This window comes from Symphalangus syndactylus, chromosome X (assembly GCF_028878055.3).
Source record: "Symphalangus syndactylus isolate Jambi chromosome X, NHGRI_mSymSyn1-v2.1_pri, whole genome shotgun sequence".
Lineage (NCBI taxonomy): Eukaryota > Metazoa > Chordata > Mammalia > Primates > Hylobatidae > Symphalangus > Symphalangus syndactylus.
Window position 1 is genome coordinate 14513148 of NC_072447.2, and position 18571 is coordinate 14531718.

Genomic DNA, 18571 nt, shown 5'->3' on the forward strand with positions numbered 1-18571 from the left:
CTGAGGCTTTCTCCACCCGGAGTGTGGGGTAGGGAGCACCGGAGAGTGACGAAAGTAGACGATGCCTGACGGAGAAGAGCCGAGCGGAGGTAAAGGGCGTCGGAGAGCGACGGAAAGTGGCGAGAATTGACGGAAAGTAACGGAAACTGACGGACAGTGACGAAGATTCACGAAATTTGTCAGTGCGCGACACAGAGGAAAGGAGATGCAGCAGGCCGAGCCTAATCGGAGATGACGGAAAGTGACGGAGAGGAACGAGGAGTAAAGAGGGGTGACGAAAAGAGCCGAAGCTGGTGGAGGCGAAGAACTGAGTGAGGAAAGATAGCCGAGATTAGCTGGCGGGCTGCAGCCTGGGCAGTCGCGCGAATGGGCGGGACCCCACGGAGTTACCGAGAGGATGCGAACAGCGGCAGCCGGGCGGGACGAGAGCGAGGGAGGGCGTGGAGGGCCTTGGGTCCGCCTGCCCTGAAGCAGGCATGGGTGGCACCGAGGTGACCCGGGTGGGAGGTGCACCGCCGCCCCCTGGCAGCCTCTGCGTGGAGCCCAAGCCCGTCGTCTCCGCCCCTTTGCAGACCTCGGCGCCCAGCCTGGCCCCTGACGCCCACCCGCGGCCCCACCCAGCGCCCGAGCCCACGAGTCCGAGGAACGGCGGAGGCTCGCGGCCCCTGGACCCCAAGCAGCACATGGCCCAGAGCATCCCCGCCCAGTGGAGGGCGGCACATGGCGGGAGGGCGGGAGTCCGTGTCCACTCATGGCCGGGGAGGGGAGGGCGAGTTCTGGTGGCTGGGGAGGGCTGCACATGGCAGGGGAGGGGAGAGCGAGAGTGCGTGTCCGCTCAAGTCTCTCTTCCTCATCATACAAAGCCACCCACCCTGATGACCTTATTTAATTCTAATTACCTGCCAAGGGCCACATTTCCAATCAGGACATAAATTTGGGGATTAAATTGCCAACACATGGCTGGGCGCCATGCCTTGTGCTTTTAATCCCAGCACTTTCAGAGGCCGAGGCCGACGATCACCTGAGGTCAGGAGTTCAAGACCAGCCTGGCCAACATGGTGAAACCCCCATCTCTACTAAAAATAAAAAAAAAAAAAAAAATTAGCCAGGAATGAAGCCTGGTGCCTGCAATTTTAAGGAAGGAGACCACCACTTCTCCTGCTGCCCTTCCCTTCCACACACCCCTTCCTTAGTTTACAAAATGGAAAAAGGGAGAAAGCAAAAAAGCTAAAAAAAAAAAAAAAAAAAAAATAGAAGTCAGATAAATAGCTAGACGAACATGATGCCACCACCCGGCCCTGGTGGTTAAACATAATAATAATATTAACCCCTGACCTAAACTACTTGTGTTATGTGTAAATTCCAGAAACTGTATGAGGAAGCACTGAAAAACTTTCTGTACTGTTATCTGATGCATGTAGCCCCCAGTCACGTTCCCCACGCTTGCTCCATCTATCACGACCCTTTCAGGTGAACACATTAGAGTCGTAAGTACTTAAAAGGGCCAGGAATTTCTTTTTCGGGGAGCTCGGTTCTTAAGAGGCAAGGGTGCCGACACTCCCGGGCGAATAAAGCCCTTACTTCTTTAACCCGGTGTCTGAGGAATTTTGTCTGCGGCTTGTCCTGCTACAATACTAGCTACCGGGAGGCTGAGGTGCGAGAATCGCTTGAACCTGGGAGGCAGAGGTTGCAGTGAGCCGAGATCGCACCATTGCACTCCAGCCTCGGTGATAGATGACAGAGCGAGACACCATCTCAAAAAAAAAAAAGAAAAGAAAAAAATTGCAAAAACATGAAATCTGGAGAACACATTCAAGCAATAGCACCATACGAGTCTGTACACACCTTGCAAACACTTTAAACCTGCTGCATCTCACCTGAGACCAACCCCCAACCACAAAACCCAGACCTGGAATTTTCCCCGGACCAAACCCATCTATATTCTATAACCCAAAACCTCAAAGCCTAACCCTAACCCTAACCCTAACGTTAACCCTGTAAACCTGCTGTATCTCACCTGAGACCAACCCCCAACCACAAAACCCAGACCTGGAATTTTCCCAGGACCAAACCCATCTAGATTCCATAAACTGAAACCTCAAAGCCTAACCCTAATCCTAACCCCTACAGTTGAGGTCCCCCCATCCCTGTGGCTCCAGCTCAAGACAACCTGTCCCTCCGTGGGTTTGCAGGCCCCTTGCTGGGGGATGGGAGCTGGGGGCCTCACACAGCTCTCTGAGCTTAAGCCATTTCCTTCCTTCCTTCCTTCCTTCCTTCCTTCCTTCCTTCCTCCCTCCCTCCCTCCCTTACTTCTCTCCTTCCTTCCATCCCTTTTTTCTTTCAGGGTGTTGCTCTGTCACCCAGGCTGGAGTGCAGTGGCATGATCACAGCTGACTGCAGCCTCGGCCGCCATAGCTCAAGTGATCTTCCCGCCTCAGCCTCCAGAGTAGGTGGGACTACAGGAGTGTGCCACCGCACCCGGCTAATTTCTTAATTTTTATTTTGTAGAGATGAGGCCTCCCGATATTGTCCAGGCTTGGAAGTATTTTTTGAAATTCAAGAGGATGTAGAAATTCTGGCCTCCTGTCAATATCCCTTTCTAAGATGAAATGTAAAATCCTCTAATGACCCCAGGATGCCTTTTCCAGCTATATTACCATTTCCTTTCAGCGGACTAGAGTGGAACGTAGGCAAAGAACGGACCTATGCCTGCACACGGGCACCTTTGAACTCTCTGAGATCGATAAAAGAATTTTTTAAAAATTGCCAGAATGAAAAAAGTATCCTCCAGTGAGCCTCGAGGTCAGCCAGGGAAGGCAGCTACTGGGCCCTTCCACTGGCCAGGAATGGGAGAGTCAGAGGTGTCCATTCTCCTATAGATGGGTCGCACATCAGAACTGAACCACAAACCCTTTCCTGCCCCCTTGGGACCAGGCCGCCACTCCTTCCTTCCCCTCGCCTTGACCCTCCCATCGTGCCCCACCTGTCAGGATCGCAAGGACCCCCAGCTCAACGGATGGAAACCGGACCAAAAAGAGAAACAGCCCTGTCCCGTCCATAAGTACCACCCCCAGACACCCTGCTCCACCCTCCAGACCACAGGGAGACCCCATGCTCCACCCGTGACAACCACACCCAGACCCCTGCTCCTCCCCTCAAGACCACCCCTAGACGCCGGCTCCTCCCCTCGGGATCACCCCGAGACCCGCTCACCACCATCAGTCAGGCCGGGTAGAGGGGAGAGGCCTCTCAGGAGAGATCAGGCCACTCTCCCAGGAGTGAAGGGAGGAGGACAGAGTCACGGGCAGACCAGAAATAACCAGGGACTGACAGAGACAGCAGGATCGGAGAGTGACGGAAAAGGTCTAAGGGCAGGAAAAGTCCCTGAGGCTTTCTCCACCCGGAGTGCGGGGTAGGGAGCAGCCGGAGAGTGACGGAGAGTGACGAAAGTAGACGATGCCTGACGGAGAAAAGCCGAGCGGAGCTAAAGGGCGGTAGAGAGTGACGGAAAGTGGCGATAATTGACGGAAAGTGACGGGGACTGACGGACAGTGACGAAGAGTCACGAAATTTATCAGAGAGCGACAAAGAGGAAAGCGAAATGGTGAGATGAAGCAGGCCGAGCCTAATCGGAGTTGACGGAAAGTGACGGAGAGGAACGAGGATTAAAGAGGGGTGACGAAAAGAGCCGAAGCAGGTGGAGGCGAAGAACTGAGTGAGGAAAGATAGCCGAGATTAGCTGGTGGGCTGCAGCCTGGGCAGTCGCCCGAATGGGCGGGACACCACGGAGTTACCGAGAGGATGCGAACAGCGGCCAGCCGGGCAGGACGCGAGCGAGGGAGGGCGTGGAGGGCCGTGGGTCCGCCTGCCCTGAGGCAGGCATGGGTGGCACCGAGGTGACCCGGGTGGGAGGTGCACCGCCGCCCCCTGGCAGCCTCTGCGCGGAGCCCAAGCCCGTCTTCTCCGCCCCTTTGCAGACCTCGGCGCCCAGCCTGGCCCCTACGCGCACCCGCGGCCCCACCCAGCGCCCAAGCCCACGAGTCCGAGGAACGGCGGAGGCTCGCGGCCCGTGGACCCTAAGCAGCACATGGCCCACAGCATCCCCGCCCAGTGGAGGGCGGCACATGGCGGGAGGACGGGAGTCCGTGTCCACTCCTGGCCGGGAGGGGAGGGCGAGTTCTGGTGGCTGGGGAGGGCTGCACATGGCAGGGGAGGGGAGAGCGAGAGTGCCGGCGAGGGAGGAGGGGGCAAGAGTGCGTGTCCGCTCCAGTCTCTCTTCCTCATCATATAAAGCCAGGAGTCCCATGACTGGGACCCACCCTAATGACCTTATCTCATCCTAATTACCTCCCAAAGGCCACATCTCCAATCAGGACATGAATTTGGGGATTAAATTGCCAACACATGGCTGGGCACCGTGCCTTGTGCTTTTAATCCCAGCACTTTCAGAGGCCAAGGCGGGCGATCACCTGAGGTCAGGAGTTCAAGACCAGCCTGGCCAACATGGTGAAACCCCCATGTCTACTAAAAATACAAAACAAAAAGAAAAATTAGCAAGGAATGAAGCCCAGTGCCTGTAATCCTAAGGAAGGAGACAACCACTTCTCCTGCTGCCGTTCCCTTCCCCACACCCCTTCCTTAGTTTATAAAACAGGGAAAAAGGGAGAAAGCAAAAAGCTAAAAAAAAAAAAAAAAAAAAAAAAAGAGAAGTAAGATAAATAGCTGGACGTCCTTGGCACCACCACCCGGCCCTGGTGGTTAAAATAATAATATTAGCCCCAGACGTAAACTATTTGTGTTATCTGCAAATTCCAGACACTGTATGAGGAAGCACTGAAAAACTTTCTGTACTGTTATCTGATGCATGTAGCCCTCAGTCACATTCCCCACGCTTGCTCCATCTATCACGACCCTTTCATGTGAACCTCTTAGAGTCGTAAACCCTTAAAAGGCCCAGGAATTCCTTTTTCGGAGACCTCGGCTCTTAAGACGCAAGGGTGCTGACCCTCCTGGCCGAAGAAAGCCCTTCTTTCTTTAACAAGGTGTCTGAGGAATATTTCTCTGGCTTGTCGTGCTACAATGCCAGCTACCGGGAGGCTGAGGTGCGAGAATCGCTTGAACCGGGGAGGCAGAGGTTGCAGTGAGCCGAGATCGCACCATTGCACTCCAGCCTGGGTGATAGATGACAGAGCGAGGCACTATCTAAAAAAAGAAGAAAAAAAATTGCCAAACCATGAAATCCGGAGAACACATTCAAGCAATAGCACCATATGAATCTGTACATACCTTGCAAACACTGTAAACCTGTCGCATCTCACCTGAGACCAACCCCCAACCACAAAACCCAGACCTGGAATTTTCCCAGGACCAAACCCATCTAGATTCTATAAACCGAAACCTCAAAGCCTAACCCTAACCCCAATCCTAACCCCTACAGTTCAGGTCCCCCCGTCCCTGTGGCTCCACATCAAGACAATCTGCCCCTCCGTGGGTTTGCAGGCCCCTTGGTAGGGGTGGGAGCTGGGGACCACACACAGCTCTCTTAGCTTAAGCCATTTTCTTTTTTTCTTCCTTCTTTCCTGCATCCCTCCCTCCCTCCGTCCCCCCTTCCCCCTCCCCTGCCTCCTTCCTTCCCTCCCTTTTTTTTTTCAGGGTCTTCTCTCTCACCCAGGCTGGAGTGCAGTGGCATGGTCACAGCGGACTGCAGCCTCGGCCACCATAGCTCAATTAATCTTCCTGCCTCAGCCTCCAGAGTAGGTGGGACTACAGGAGTGTGCCACCGCACCCGGCTAATTTCTTAATTTTTATTTTGTAGAGATGAGGCCTCCCGATATTGTCCAGGCCTGGAAGTATTTTTTGAAATTCAAGAGGATCTAGAAGTTCTGGCGTCCTGTCAATATCCCTTTCTAAGATGAAATGTAAAATCCTCTAATCACCCCAGGATACCTTTTCTAGCTATATTACCATTTCCTTTCAGCCGACTAGAGTGGAACGTAGGCAAAGAACGGACCTATGCCTGCACACGGGCACCTTTGAACTCACTGAGATCTATAAAAGAATTTTTAAAAAATTGCCAGAATGAAAAAAGTATCCTCCAGTGAGCCTCAAGGACAGCCAGGGAAGGCAGCTACTGGGCCCTGCCACTGGCCAGGAATGGGAGAGTCAGAGGTGTCCATTCTCCTATGGATGGGTCACACATCAGAACTGAACCACAAACCCTTTCCTGCCCCCTTGGGACCAGGCCGCCACTCCTTCCTTCCCGTCACCTTGACCCTCCCATGCTGCCCCACCTGTCAGGATCGCAAGGACCCCCAGCTCAGCAGATGGAAACCGGACCAAAAAGAGAAATAGCCCTGTCCCGTCCATAAGTACAACCCCAGACCCCCTGCTCCACCCTCCAGACCACGGGGAGACCCCACGCTCCACCCCTGAACACCAAACCGAGACCCCTGCTCCTGTCCTCAGGACCACACCAGACCGCTCCTTCCCTTGGCGCCACCCCCAGACCCCCGATCCTCCCGTCGGGACCCCCACGGGGCCACCTCCAGACCCTCCTCCCGATCCTCCCCTCGAGATCACCCCGAGACCCGCTCACCACCATCAGTCAGGCCGGGTAGTGGGGAGAGGCCTCTCAGGAGAGACCAGGCCACTCTCCGAGGAGTGAAGGGAGGAGGACAGAGTCACGGGCAGACCACAAATAACCAGGGACTGAAGAGACAGCAGGATCGGAGAGTGACGGAAAAGGTCTAAGGGCAGGAAAAGTCCCTGAGGCTTTCTCCACCCGGAGTGTGGGGTAGGGAGCACCGGAGAGTGACGAAAGTAGACGATGCCTGGCGGAGAAGAGCCGAGCGGAGGTAAAGGGCGGCGGAGAGCGACGGAAAGTGGCGAGAATTGACGGAAAGTAACGGAAACTGACGGACAGTGACGAAGATTCACGAAATTTGTCAGAGCGCGACACAGAGGAAAGGAGATGCAGCAGGCCGAGCCTAATCGGAGATGACGGAAAGTGACGGAGAGGAACGAGGAGTAAAGAGGGGTGACGAAAAGAGCCGAAGCTTGTGGAGGCGAAGAACTGAGTGAGGAAAGATAGCCGAGATTAGCTGGCCGGCTGCAGCCTGGGCAGTCGCCCGAATGGGCGGGAGCCCACGGAGTTACCGAGAGGATGCGAACAGCGGCCAGCCGGGCAGGACGCGAGCGAGGGAGGGCGTGGAGGGCCTTGGGTCCGCCTGCCCTGAAGCAGGCATGGGTGGCAACGAGGTGACCCGGGTGGGAGGTCCACCGCCGCCCCCTGGCAGCCTCTGCGGGGAGCCCAAGCCCGTCTTCTCCGCCCCTTTGCAGACCTCGGCGCCCATCCTGGCCCGTGACGCCCACCCGCGGCCCCACCCAGCGCCCGAGCCCACGAGTCCGAGGAACGGCGGAGGCTCGCGGCCCCTGGACCCCAAGCAGCACATGGCCCAGAGCATCCCCGCCCAGTGGAGGGCGGCACATGGCGGGAGGGCGGGAGTCCGTGTCCACTCATGGCCGGGGAGGGGAGGGCGAGTTCTGGTGGCTGGGGAGGGCTGTACATGGCAGGGGAGGGGAGAGCGAGAGTGCCGGCGAGGGAGGGGAGAGCGAGAGTGCGTGTCTGCTCAAGTCTCTCTTCCTCATCATACAAAGCCACCCACCCTGATGACCTTATTTAATTCTAATTACCTGCCAAGGGCCACATTTCCAATCAGGACATGAATTTGGGGATTAAATTGCCAACATATGGCTGGGCGCCATGCCTTGTGCTTTTAATCCCAGCACTTTCAGAGGCCGAGGCCGACGATCACCTGAGGTCAGGAGTTGAAGACCAGCCTGGCCAACATGGTGAAATCCCATCTCTACTAAAAAAAAAAAAAAAAAAAAAATTAGCAAGGAATGAAGCCCGGTGCCTGTAATCATAAGGAAGGAGACCACCACTTCTCCTGCTGCCCTTCCCTTCCCCACACCCCTTCCTTAGTTTATAAAACAGGGAAAAAGGGAGAACGCAAAAAGCTAAAAAAAAAAAAAAAAAAAAGAAGTAAGATAAATAGCTGGACGTCCTTGGCACCACCACCCGGCCCTGGTGGTTAAAATAATAATATTAGCCCCTGACCTAATCTATTTGTGTTATCTGTAAATTCCAGACACTGTATGAGGAAGCACTGAAAAACTTTCTGTACTGTTATCTGATGCATGTAGCCCTCAGTCACATTCCCCACGCTTGCTCCATCTATCACGACCCTTTCATGTGAACCTCTTAGAGTCGTAAACCCTTAAAAGGCCCAGGAATTCCTTTTTCGGGGAGCTTGGCTCTTAAGACGCTAGGGTGCTGACCCTCCTGGCCGAAGAAAGCCCTTCTTTCTTTAACCCGGTGTCTGAGGAATATTTCTGTGGCTTGTCGTGCTACAATGCCAGCTACCGGGAGGCTGAGGTGCGAGAATCGCTTGAACCTGGGAGGCAGAGGTTGCAGTGAGCCGAGATCGCACCATTGCACTGCAGCCTGGGTGATAGATGACAGAGCGAGACATCATCTAGAAAAAAAAAGAAAAGAAAAAAAATTGCAAAAACATGAAATCTGGAGAACGCATTCAAGCAATAGCACCATACGAATCTGTACATACCTTACAAACACTGTAAACCTGTCGCATCTCACCTGAGACCAACCCCCAACCACAAAGCCCAGACCTGGAATTTTCCCAGGACCAAACCCATCTAGATTCTGTGACCCGAAACCTCAAAGCCTAACCCTAACCCTAATCCTAACCCCTACATTTCAGGTCCCCCCGGCCCTGTGGCTCCACGTCAAGACAACCCGCCCCTCCGTGGGTTTGCCGGCCCCTTGGTGGGGGTGGGAGCTGGGGACCACACACAGCTCTCTTAGCTTAAGCCACTTTCTTTCTTTCTTCCTTCTTTCCTGCACCCCTCCCTCCCTCCTCCCCCCCCTCCCCTCCCTCCTTCCTTCCATTCCTTTTTTTTTCAGGGTCTTGCTCTTTCACCCAGGCAGGAGTGCAGTGGCATGATCACAGCTGACTGCAGCCTCGGCCGCCATAGCTCAAGTGATCTTCCAGTCTCAGCCTCCAGAGTAGGTGGGACTACAGGAGTGTGCCACCGCACCCGGCTAATTTCTTAATTTTTATTTTGGAGAGATGAGGACTCCTGATATGGTCCAGGCTTGGAAGTATTTCCTGAAATTCAAGAGGATCTAGAAGTTCTGGCCTCCTGTCAATATCCCTTTCTAAGACGAAGTGTAAAATCCTCTAATGACCCCAGGATACCTTTTCCAGCTATATTACCATTTCCTTTCAGCCGAGTAGAGTGGAATGCAGGCAAAGAACGGAACTATGCCGGCACAGAGGCAGCTTTCAACTCATTGAGATCTATAGAAGAATTTTTTAAAATTTGCCACAATGAACAAAAAGTATTTCCAGTGAGCCTCGAGGACAGCCAGGGAAGGCAGCTACTTGGCCCTGCCACTGGCCAGGAATGGGAGAGTCAGAGGTGTCCATTCTGCTATGGATGGGTCGCACATCAGAACTGAACCACAAACCCTTTCCTGCCCCCTTGGGACGAAGCCGCCACTCCTTCCTTCCCCTCACCTTGACCCTCCCATCCTGCCCCACCTGTCAGGATCACAAGGACCCCCAGCTCAGCAGATGGGAACCGGACCAAAAAGACAAATAGCCCTGTCCCGTCCATAAGTACCACCCCCAGACCCCCTGCTCCACCCTCCAGACCACAGGGAGACCCCATGCTCCACCCGTGACAACCACACCCAGACCCCTGCTCCTCCCCTCCGGACCCCCAGACGCCCTGGTCCTGTCCTCAGGATCACACCAGACCGCTCCTTCCCTCGGCGCCACCCCCAGACCCCTGATCCTCCTGTCGGGACCCCCACGGGGCCACCTCCAGACCCTCCCTCCGCTCCTTCCCTCGGGACGCTCTCGGGACCACCCCGAGACCCCCGCTCCTCCCCTCGGGATCACCCCGAGACCCGCTCACCACCATCAGTCAGGCCGGGTAGAGGGGAGAGGCCTCTCAGGAGAGATCAGGCCACTCTTCCAGGAGTGAAGGGAGGAGGACAGAGTCACGGGCAGACCAGAAATAACCCGGGACTGAAGAGACAGCAGGATTGGAGAGTGACGGAAAAGGTCTAAGGGCAGGAAAAGTCCCTGCGGCTTTCTCCATGCAGTGTGGGGTAGGGAGCAGCCGGAGAGTGACGAAAGTAGACGATGCCTGACGGAGAACAGCCGAGCGGAGCTGAAGGGCGGCGGAGAGTGACGGAAAGTGGCGAGAACTGACGGAAACTGACGGACAATGACGAAGATTCACGAAATTTGTCAGAGAGCGACACAGAGGAAAGGAGATGCAGCAGACCGAGCCTAATCGGAGATGACGGAAAGTGACGGAGAGGAACGAGGATTAAAGAGGGGTGACGAAAAGAGCCGAAGCTGGTGGAGGCGAAGAACTGAGTGAGGAAAGATAGCCGAGATTAGCTGGCGGGCTGCAGCCTGGGCAGTCGCCCGAATGGGCGGGACCCCACGGAGTTACCGAGAGGATGCGAACAGCGGCAGCCGGGCAGGACGCGAGCGAGGGAGGGCGTGGACGGCCGTGGGTCCGCCTGCCCTGAGGCAGGCATGGGTGGCACCGAGGTGACCCGGGTGGGAGGTGCACCGCCGCCCCCTGGCAGCCTCTGCGCGGAGCCCAAGCCCGTCTTCTCCGCCCCTTTGCAGACCTCGGCGCCCAGCCTGGCCCCTGACGCCCACCCCACGGCCCCACCCAGCGCCCAGGCCCACGAGTCCGACGAGCAGCGGAGGCTCGCGGCCCCTGGACCCCAAGCAGCACATGGCCCAGAGCATCTCCGCCCAGTGGAGGGCGGCACATGGCGAGAGGACGGGAGTCCGTGTCCACTCATGGCCGGGAGGGGAGGGCGAGTTCTGGTGGCTGGGGAGGGCTGCACATGGCAGGGGAGGGGAGAGCGAGAGTGCCGGCGAGGGAGGAGGGCAAAAGTGCGTGTCCGCTCAAGTCTCTCTTCCTCATCATACAAAGCCACCCACCCTGATGACCTTATTTAATCCTAATTACCTCCCAAAGGCCACATCTCCAATCAGGACATGAATTTGGGGATTAAATTGCCAACACATGGCTGGGCACCGTGCCTTGTGCTTTTAATCCCAGCACTTTCAGAGGCCGAGGCCGACGATCACCTGAGGTCAGGAGTTCAAGACCAGCCTGGCCAACATGGTGAAACCCCCATCTCTACTAAAAATACAAAACAAAAAGAAAAATTAGCAAGGAATGAAGCCCAGTGCCTGTAATCCTAAGGAAGGAGACCACCACTTCTCCTGCTGCCGTTCCCTTCCCCACACCCCTTCCTTAGTTTATAAAACAGGGAAAAAGGGAGAAAGCAAAAAGCTAAAAAAAAAAAAAAAAAAAAGAGAAGTAAGATAAATAGCTGGACGTCCTTGGCACCACCACCCGGCCCTGGTGGTTAAAATAATAATATTAGCCCCAGACGTAAACTATTTGTGTTATCTGCAAATTCCAGACACTGTATGAGGAAGCACTGAAAAACTTTCTGTACTGTTATCTGATGCATGTAGCCCTCAGTCACATTCCCCACGCTTGCTCCATCTATCACGACCCTTTCATGTGAACCTCTTAGAGTCGTAAACCCTTAAAAGGCCCAGGAATTCCTTTTTCGGAGACCTCGGCTCTTAAGACGCAAGGGTGCTGACCCTCCTGGCCGAAGAAAGCCCTTCTTTCTTTAACCCGGTGTCTGAGGAATATTTCTCTGGCTTGTCGTGCTACAATGCCAGCTACCGGGAGGCTGAGGTGCGAGAATCGCTTGAACCGGGGAGGCAGAGGTTGCAGTGAGCCGAGATCGCACCATTGCACTCCAGCCTGGGTGATAGATGACAGAGCGAGGCACTATCTAAAAAAAGAAGAAAAAAAATTGCCAAACCATGAAATCCGGAGAACACATTCAAGCAATAGCACCATATGAATCTGTACATACCTTGCAAACACTGTAAACCTGTCGCATCTCACCTGAGACCAACCCCCAACCACAAAACCCAGACCTGGAATTTTCCCAGGACCAAACCCATCTAGATTCTATAAACCGAAACCTCAAAGCCTAACCCTAACCCCAATCCTAACCCCTACAGTTCAGGTCCCCCCGTCCCTGTGGCTCCACATCAAGACAATCTGCCCCTCCGTGGGTTTGCAGGCCCCTTGGTAGGGGTGGGAGCTGGGGACCACACACAGCTCTCTTAGCTTAAGCCATTTTCTTTTTTTCTTCCTTCTTTCCTGCATCCCTCCCTCCCTCCGTCCCCCCTTCCCCCTCCCCTGCCTCCTTCCTTCCCTCCCTTTTTTTTTTCAGGGTCTTCTCTCTCACCCAGGCTGGAGTGCAGTGGCATGGTCACAGCGGACTGCAGCCTCGGCCGCCATAGCTCAATTAATCTTCCTGCCTCAGCCTCCAGAGTAGGTGGGACTACAGGAGTGTGCCACCGCACCCGGCTAATTTCTTAATTTTTATTTTGTAGAGATGAGGCCTCCCGATATTGTCCAGGCCTGGAAGTATTTTTTGAAATTCAAGAGGATCTAGAAGTTCTGGCGTCCTGTCAATATCCCTTTCTAAGATGAAATGTAAAATCCTCTAATCACCCCAGGATACCTTTTCCAGCTATATTACCATTTCCTTTCAGCCGACTAGAGTGGAACGTAGGCAAAGAACGGACCTATGCCTGCACACGGGCACCTTTGAACTCACTGAGATCTATAAAAGAATTTTTAAAAAATTGCCAGAATGAAAAAAGTATCCTCCAGTGAGCCTCAAGGACAGCCAGGGAAGGCAGCTACTGGGCCCTGCCACTGGCCAGGAATGGGAGAGTCAGAGGTGTCCATTCTCCTATGGATGGGTCACACATCAGAACTGAACCACAAACCCTTTCCTGCCCCCTTGGGACCAGGCCGCCACTCCTTCCTTCCCGTCACCTTGACCCTCCCATTCTGCCCCACCTGTCAGGATCACAAGGACCCCAGCTCAGCAGATGGGAACCGGACCAAAAAGAGAAATAGCCCTGTCCCGTCCATAAGTACCACCCCCAGACCCCCTGCTCCACCCTCCAGACCACGGAGAGACCCCATGCTCCACCCCTGAAAACCAAACCGAGACCCCTGCTCCTGTCCTCAGGACCACACCAGACCGCTCCTTCCCTTGGCGCCACCCCCAGACCCCCGATCCTCCCGTCGGGACCCCCACGGGGCCACCTCCAGACCCTCCTCCCGATCCTCCCCTCGAGATCACCCCGAGACCCGCTCACCACCATCAGTCAGGCCGGGTAGTGGGGAGAGGCCTCTCAGGAGAGACCAGGCCACTCTCCCAGGAGTGAAGGGAGGAGGACAGAGTCACGGGCAGACCACAAATAACCAGGGACTGAAGAGACAGCAGGATCGGAGAGTGACGGAAAAGGTCTAAGGGCAGGAAAAGTCCCTGAGGCTTTCTCCACCCGGAGTGTGGGGTAGGGAGCACCGGAGAGTGACGAAAGTAGACGATGCCTGGCGGAGAAGAGCCGAGCGGAGGTAAAGGGCGGCGGAGAGCGACGGAAAGTGGCGAGAATTGACGGAAAGTAACGGAAACTGCGGACAGTGACGAAGATTCACGAAATTTGTCAGAGCGCGACACAGAGGAAAGGAGATGCAGCAGGCCGAGCCTAATCGGAGATGACGGAAAGTGACGGAGAGGAACGAGGAGTAAAGAGGGGTGACGAAAAGAGCCGAAGCTTGTGGAGGCGAAGAACTGAGTGAGGAAAGATAGCCGAGATTAGCTGGTGGGCTGCAGCCTAGGCAGTCGCCCGAATGGGCGGGACCCCACGGAGTTACCGAGAGGATGCGAACAGCGGCAGCCGGGCAGGACGCGAGCGAGGGGGGGGGTGGAGGGCCGTGGGTCCGCCTGCCCTGGGGCAGGCATGGGTGGCACCGAGGTGACCAGGGTGGGAGGTGCACCGCCGTCCCCTGGCAGCCTCTGCGGGGAGCCCAAGCCCGTCGTCTCCGCCCCTTTGCAGACCTCGGCGCCCAGCCTGGCCCCTGACGCGCACCCGCGGCCCCACCCAGCGCCCGGGCCCACAAGTCCAAGGAACGGCGGAGGCTCGCTGCCCCTGGACCCCAAGCAGCACGTGGCCCAGAGCATCCCCGCCCAGTGGAGGGCGGCACATGGCGGGAGAGCGGGAGAACGGGAGTCCGTGTCCACTCATGGCCGGGGAAGGGAGGGCGAGTTCTGGTGGCTGGGGAGGGCTGCACATGGCAGGGGAGGGGAGAGCGAGAGTGCCGGAGAGGGAGGAGAGGGCAAGAGTGCGTGTCCGCTCCAGTCTCTCTTCCTCGTCATATAAAGCCACCCACCCTGATGACCTTATTTAATCCTAATTACCTGCCAAGGGCCACATCTCCAATCAGGACATTAATTTGGGGATTAAATTGCCAACACATGGCTGGGCGCCGTGCCTTGTGCTTTTAATTCCAGCACTTTCAGAGGCCGAGGCGGGCGATCACCTGAGGCCAGGAGTTCAAGACCAGCCTGGCCAACATGCTGAAACCCCATCTCTACTAAAAATACAAAAAAAAAAGAAAAATTAGCAAGGAATGAAGCCCAGTGCCTGTAATCCTAAGGAAGGAGACCACCACTTCTCCTGCTGCCGTTCCCTTCCCCACACCCCTTCCTTAGTTTATAAAACAGGGAAAAAGGGAGAAAGCAAAAAGCTAAAAAAAAAAAAAAAAAAAAAAACAGAAGTAAGATAAATAGCTGGACGACCTTGGCACCACCACCCGGCCCTGGTGGTTAAAATAATAATAATAATATTAGCCCCAGACGTAAACTATTTGTGTTATCTGCAAATTCCAGTCACTGTATGAGGAAGCACTGAAAAACTTTCTGTACTGTTATCTGATGCATGTAGCCCTCAGTCACATTCCCCACGCTTGCTCCATCTATCACGACCCTTTCATGTGAACCTCTTAGAGTCATAAACCCTTAAAAGGCCCAGGAATTCCTTTTTCGGGGAGCTCGGGTCTTAAGACGCAAGGGTGCTGACCCTCCTGGCCGAAGAAAGCCCTTCTTTCTTTAACCCGGTGTCTGAGGAATATTTCTGTGGCTTGTCGTGCTACAATGCCAGCTACCGGGAGGCTGAGGTGCGAGAATCGCTTGAACCTGGGAGGCAGAGGTTGCAGTGAGCCGAGATCGCACCACTGCACTCCAGCCTGGGTGATAGATGACAGAGCGAGACACCATCTAAAAAAAAAAAAGAAAAAAAATTGCCGAAACATGAAATCTGGAGAACACATTCAAGGAATAGCACCGTACGAATCTGTACATACCTTGCAAACACTGTAAACCTGTCTTATCTCACCTGAGACCAACCCCCAACCACAAAGCCCAGACCTGGAATTTTCCGAGGACCAAACCCATCTAGATTCTATAACCTGAAACCTCAAAGCCTAACCCTAACCCTAATCCTAACCCCTACAGTTCAGGTCCCCCCGTCCCTGTGGCTCCACGACAAGACAACCTGCCCCTCCGTGGGTTTGCAGGCCCCTTGGTGGGGGTGGGAGCTGGGGACCACACACAGCTCTCTGAGCTTAAGCCATTTTCTTTCTTTCTTCCTTCTTTCCTGCATCCCTCCCTCCCTCCGTCCCCCCTTCCCCCTCCCATCCCTCCTTCCTTCCCTCCCTTTTTTTTTTCAGGGTCTTCTCTCTCACCCAGGCAGGAGTGCAGTGGCATGGTCACAGCGGACTGCAGCCTTGGCCGCCATAGCTCAATTGATCTTCCTGCCTCAGCCTCCAGAGTAGGTGGGACTACAGGAGTGTGCCACCGCACCCGGTTAATTTCTTAATTTTTATTTTGGAGAGATGAGGCCTCCCGATATTGTCCAGGCCTGGAAGTATTTTTTGAAATTCAAGAGGATCTAGAACTTCTGGCCTCCTGTCAATATCCCTTTCTAAGACGAAGTGTAAAATCCTCTAATGACCCCAGGATACGTTTTCCAGCTATATTACCATTTCCTTTCAGCCGAGTAGAGTGGAATGTAGGCAAAGAACGGAACTATGCCGGCACAGAGGCAGCTTTCCACTCATTGAGATCTATAGAAGAATTTTTAAAAATTTGCCACAATGAACAAAAAGTATTTCCAGTGAGCCTCGAGGACAGCCAGGGAAGGCAGCTACTGGGCCCTGCCACTGGCCAGGAATGGGAGATTCAGAGGTGTCCATTCTCCTATGGATGGTTCGCACATCAGAACTGAACCACAAACCCTTTCCTGCCCCCTTGGGACCAGGCCGCCACTCCTTCCTTCCCCTCACCTTGACCCTCCCATCCTGCCCCACCTGTCAGGATCACAAGGACCCCCAGCTCAGCAGATGGGAACCGGACCAAAAAGAGAAATAGCCCTGTCCCGTCCATAAGTACCACCCCGGACCCCCTGCTCCACCCTCCAGACCACAGGGAGACCCCATGCTCCACCCCTGAAACCCACACCCAGACCCCCTGCTCCTCCCCTCGGGACCACCCCAGACCCCCTGCTCCTGTCCTCCGGACCACACGAGACCGCTCTTTCCCTCGGCGCCACGCCCAGAACCCCGATCCTCCTGTCGGGACCCCCACGGGGCCACCTCCAGACCCTCCTCCCGCTCCCTCCCTCGGGACCCCCTCGGGACCACCCCCAGACCCCCGCTCCTCCCCTCGGGATCACCCCGAGACCCGCTAACCACCATCAGTCAGGCCGGGTAGAGGGGAGAGGCCTCTCAGGAGAGATCAGGCCACTCTTCCAGGAGTGAAGGGAGGAGGACAGAGTCACGGGCAGACCAGAAATAACCAGGGACTGAAGAGACAGCAGGATCGGAGAGTGACGGAAAAGGTCTAAGGGCAGGAAAACTCCCTGAGGCTTTCTCCACCCGGAGTGTGGGGTAGGGAGCAGCCGGAGAGTGACGGAGAGTGACGAAAGTAGACGATGCCCGACGGAGAAGAGCCAAGCGCAGCTGAAGGGCGACGGAGAGGGACGGAAAGTGGCGAGAATTGACGGAAAGTAACGGAAACTGACGGACAGTGACGAAGATTCACGAAATTTCTCAGAGCGCAACACAGATGAGAGAAGATGCAGCAGGCCGAGCCTAATCGTAGATGACGGAAAGTGACGGACAGGAACGAGGAGTAAAGAGGGGTGACGAAAAGAGCCGAAGCTGGTGGAGGCGAAGAACTGAGTGAGGAAAGATAGCCGAGATTAGCTGGTGGGCTGCAGCCTGGGCAGTCGCCCGAATGGGCGGGACCCCACGGAGTTACCCAGAGGATGCGAACAGCGGCCAGCCGGGCAGGACGCGAGCGAGGGAGGGCGTGGAGGGCCGTGGGTCCGCCTGCCCTGAGGCAGGCATGGGTGGCACCGAGGTGACCCGGGTGGGTGGTGCACCGCCGCCCCCTGGCAGCCTCTGCGGGGAGCCCAAGCCGGTCTTCTCCGCCCCTTTGCAGACCTCCGAGCCCAGCCTGGCCCCTGACGCCCACCCGCGGCCCCACCCAGCGCCCAGGCCCACGAGTCCGAGGAGCAGCGGAGGCTCGCGGCCGCTGGACCCCAAGCAGCACATGGCCCAGAGCATCCCCGCCCAGTGGAGGGCGGCACATGGCGGGAGAGCGGGAGGACGGGAGTCCGTGTCCACTCATGGCCGGGGAGGGGAGGGCGAGTTCTGGTGGCTGGGGAGGGCTGCACATGGCAGGGGAGGGGAGAGCGAGAGTGCGGGCGAGGGAGGAGAGGGCAAGAGTGCGTGTCCGCTCCAGTCTCTCTTCCTCATCATATAAAGCCACGAGTCCCATGACTGGGACCCACCCTAATGACCTTATCTCATCCTAATTACCTCCCAAAGGCCACATCTCCAATCAGGACATGAATTTGGGGATTAAATTGCCAACACATGGCTGGGCGCCGTGCCTTGTGCTTTTAATCCCAACACTTTCAGAGGCCGAGGCCGACGATCACCTGAGGTCAGGAGTTCAAGACCAGCCTGGCCAACATGGTGAAACCCCCATGTCTACTAAAAATACAAAACAAAAAGAAAAATTAGCAAGGAATGAAGCCCAGTGCCTGTAATCCTAAGGAAGGAGACCACCACTTCTCCTGCTGCCGTTCCCTTCCCCACACCCCTTCCTTAGTTTATAAAACAGGGAAAAAGGGAGAAAGCAAAAAGCTAAAAAAAAAAAAAAAAAAAGAGAAGTAAGATAAATAGCTGGACGTCCTTGGCACCACCACCCGGCCCTGGTGGTTAAAATAATAATATTAGCCCCAGACGTAAACTATTTGTGTTATCTGCAAATTCCAGACACTGTATGAGGAAGCACTGAAAAACTTTCTGTACTGTTATCTGATGCATGTAGCCCTCAGTCACATTCCCCACGCTTGCTCCATCTATCACGACCCTTTCATGTGAACCTCTTAGAGTCGTAAACCCTTAAAAGGCCCAGGAATTCCTTTTTCGGAGACCTCGGCTCTTAAGACGCAAGGGTGCTGACCCTCCTGGCCGAAGAAAGCCC

General features: G+C 55.3%; 1 protein-coding gene across 5 annotated transcripts in view; it reads right to left on the minus strand.

Moving 5' to 3' along the window:
• LOC129475451 (uncharacterized) overlaps nt 1–17115 on the minus strand; it is a 58357-nt gene extending 41242 nt beyond the window's left edge. Inside the window, exons 1-2 of one of the 5 annotated variants that reach the window (XM_063635160.1) lie at nt 6596–6799; nt 5006–5202 (exon numbers count right to left, since the gene is read on the minus strand). The gene's annotated coding sequence lies outside the window, so the exon portion shown is untranslated. Of the gene's footprint in view, nt 1–390; nt 517–4976; nt 5203–6595; nt 6800–16764 lie in introns of those variants that run through there. The other 4 variants (XM_063635162.1, XM_063635171.1, XM_063635163.1 and 1 more) reach the window with 4 other exon arrangements.
• Between the last annotated feature and the right edge of the window lie 1456 nt (nt 17116–18571).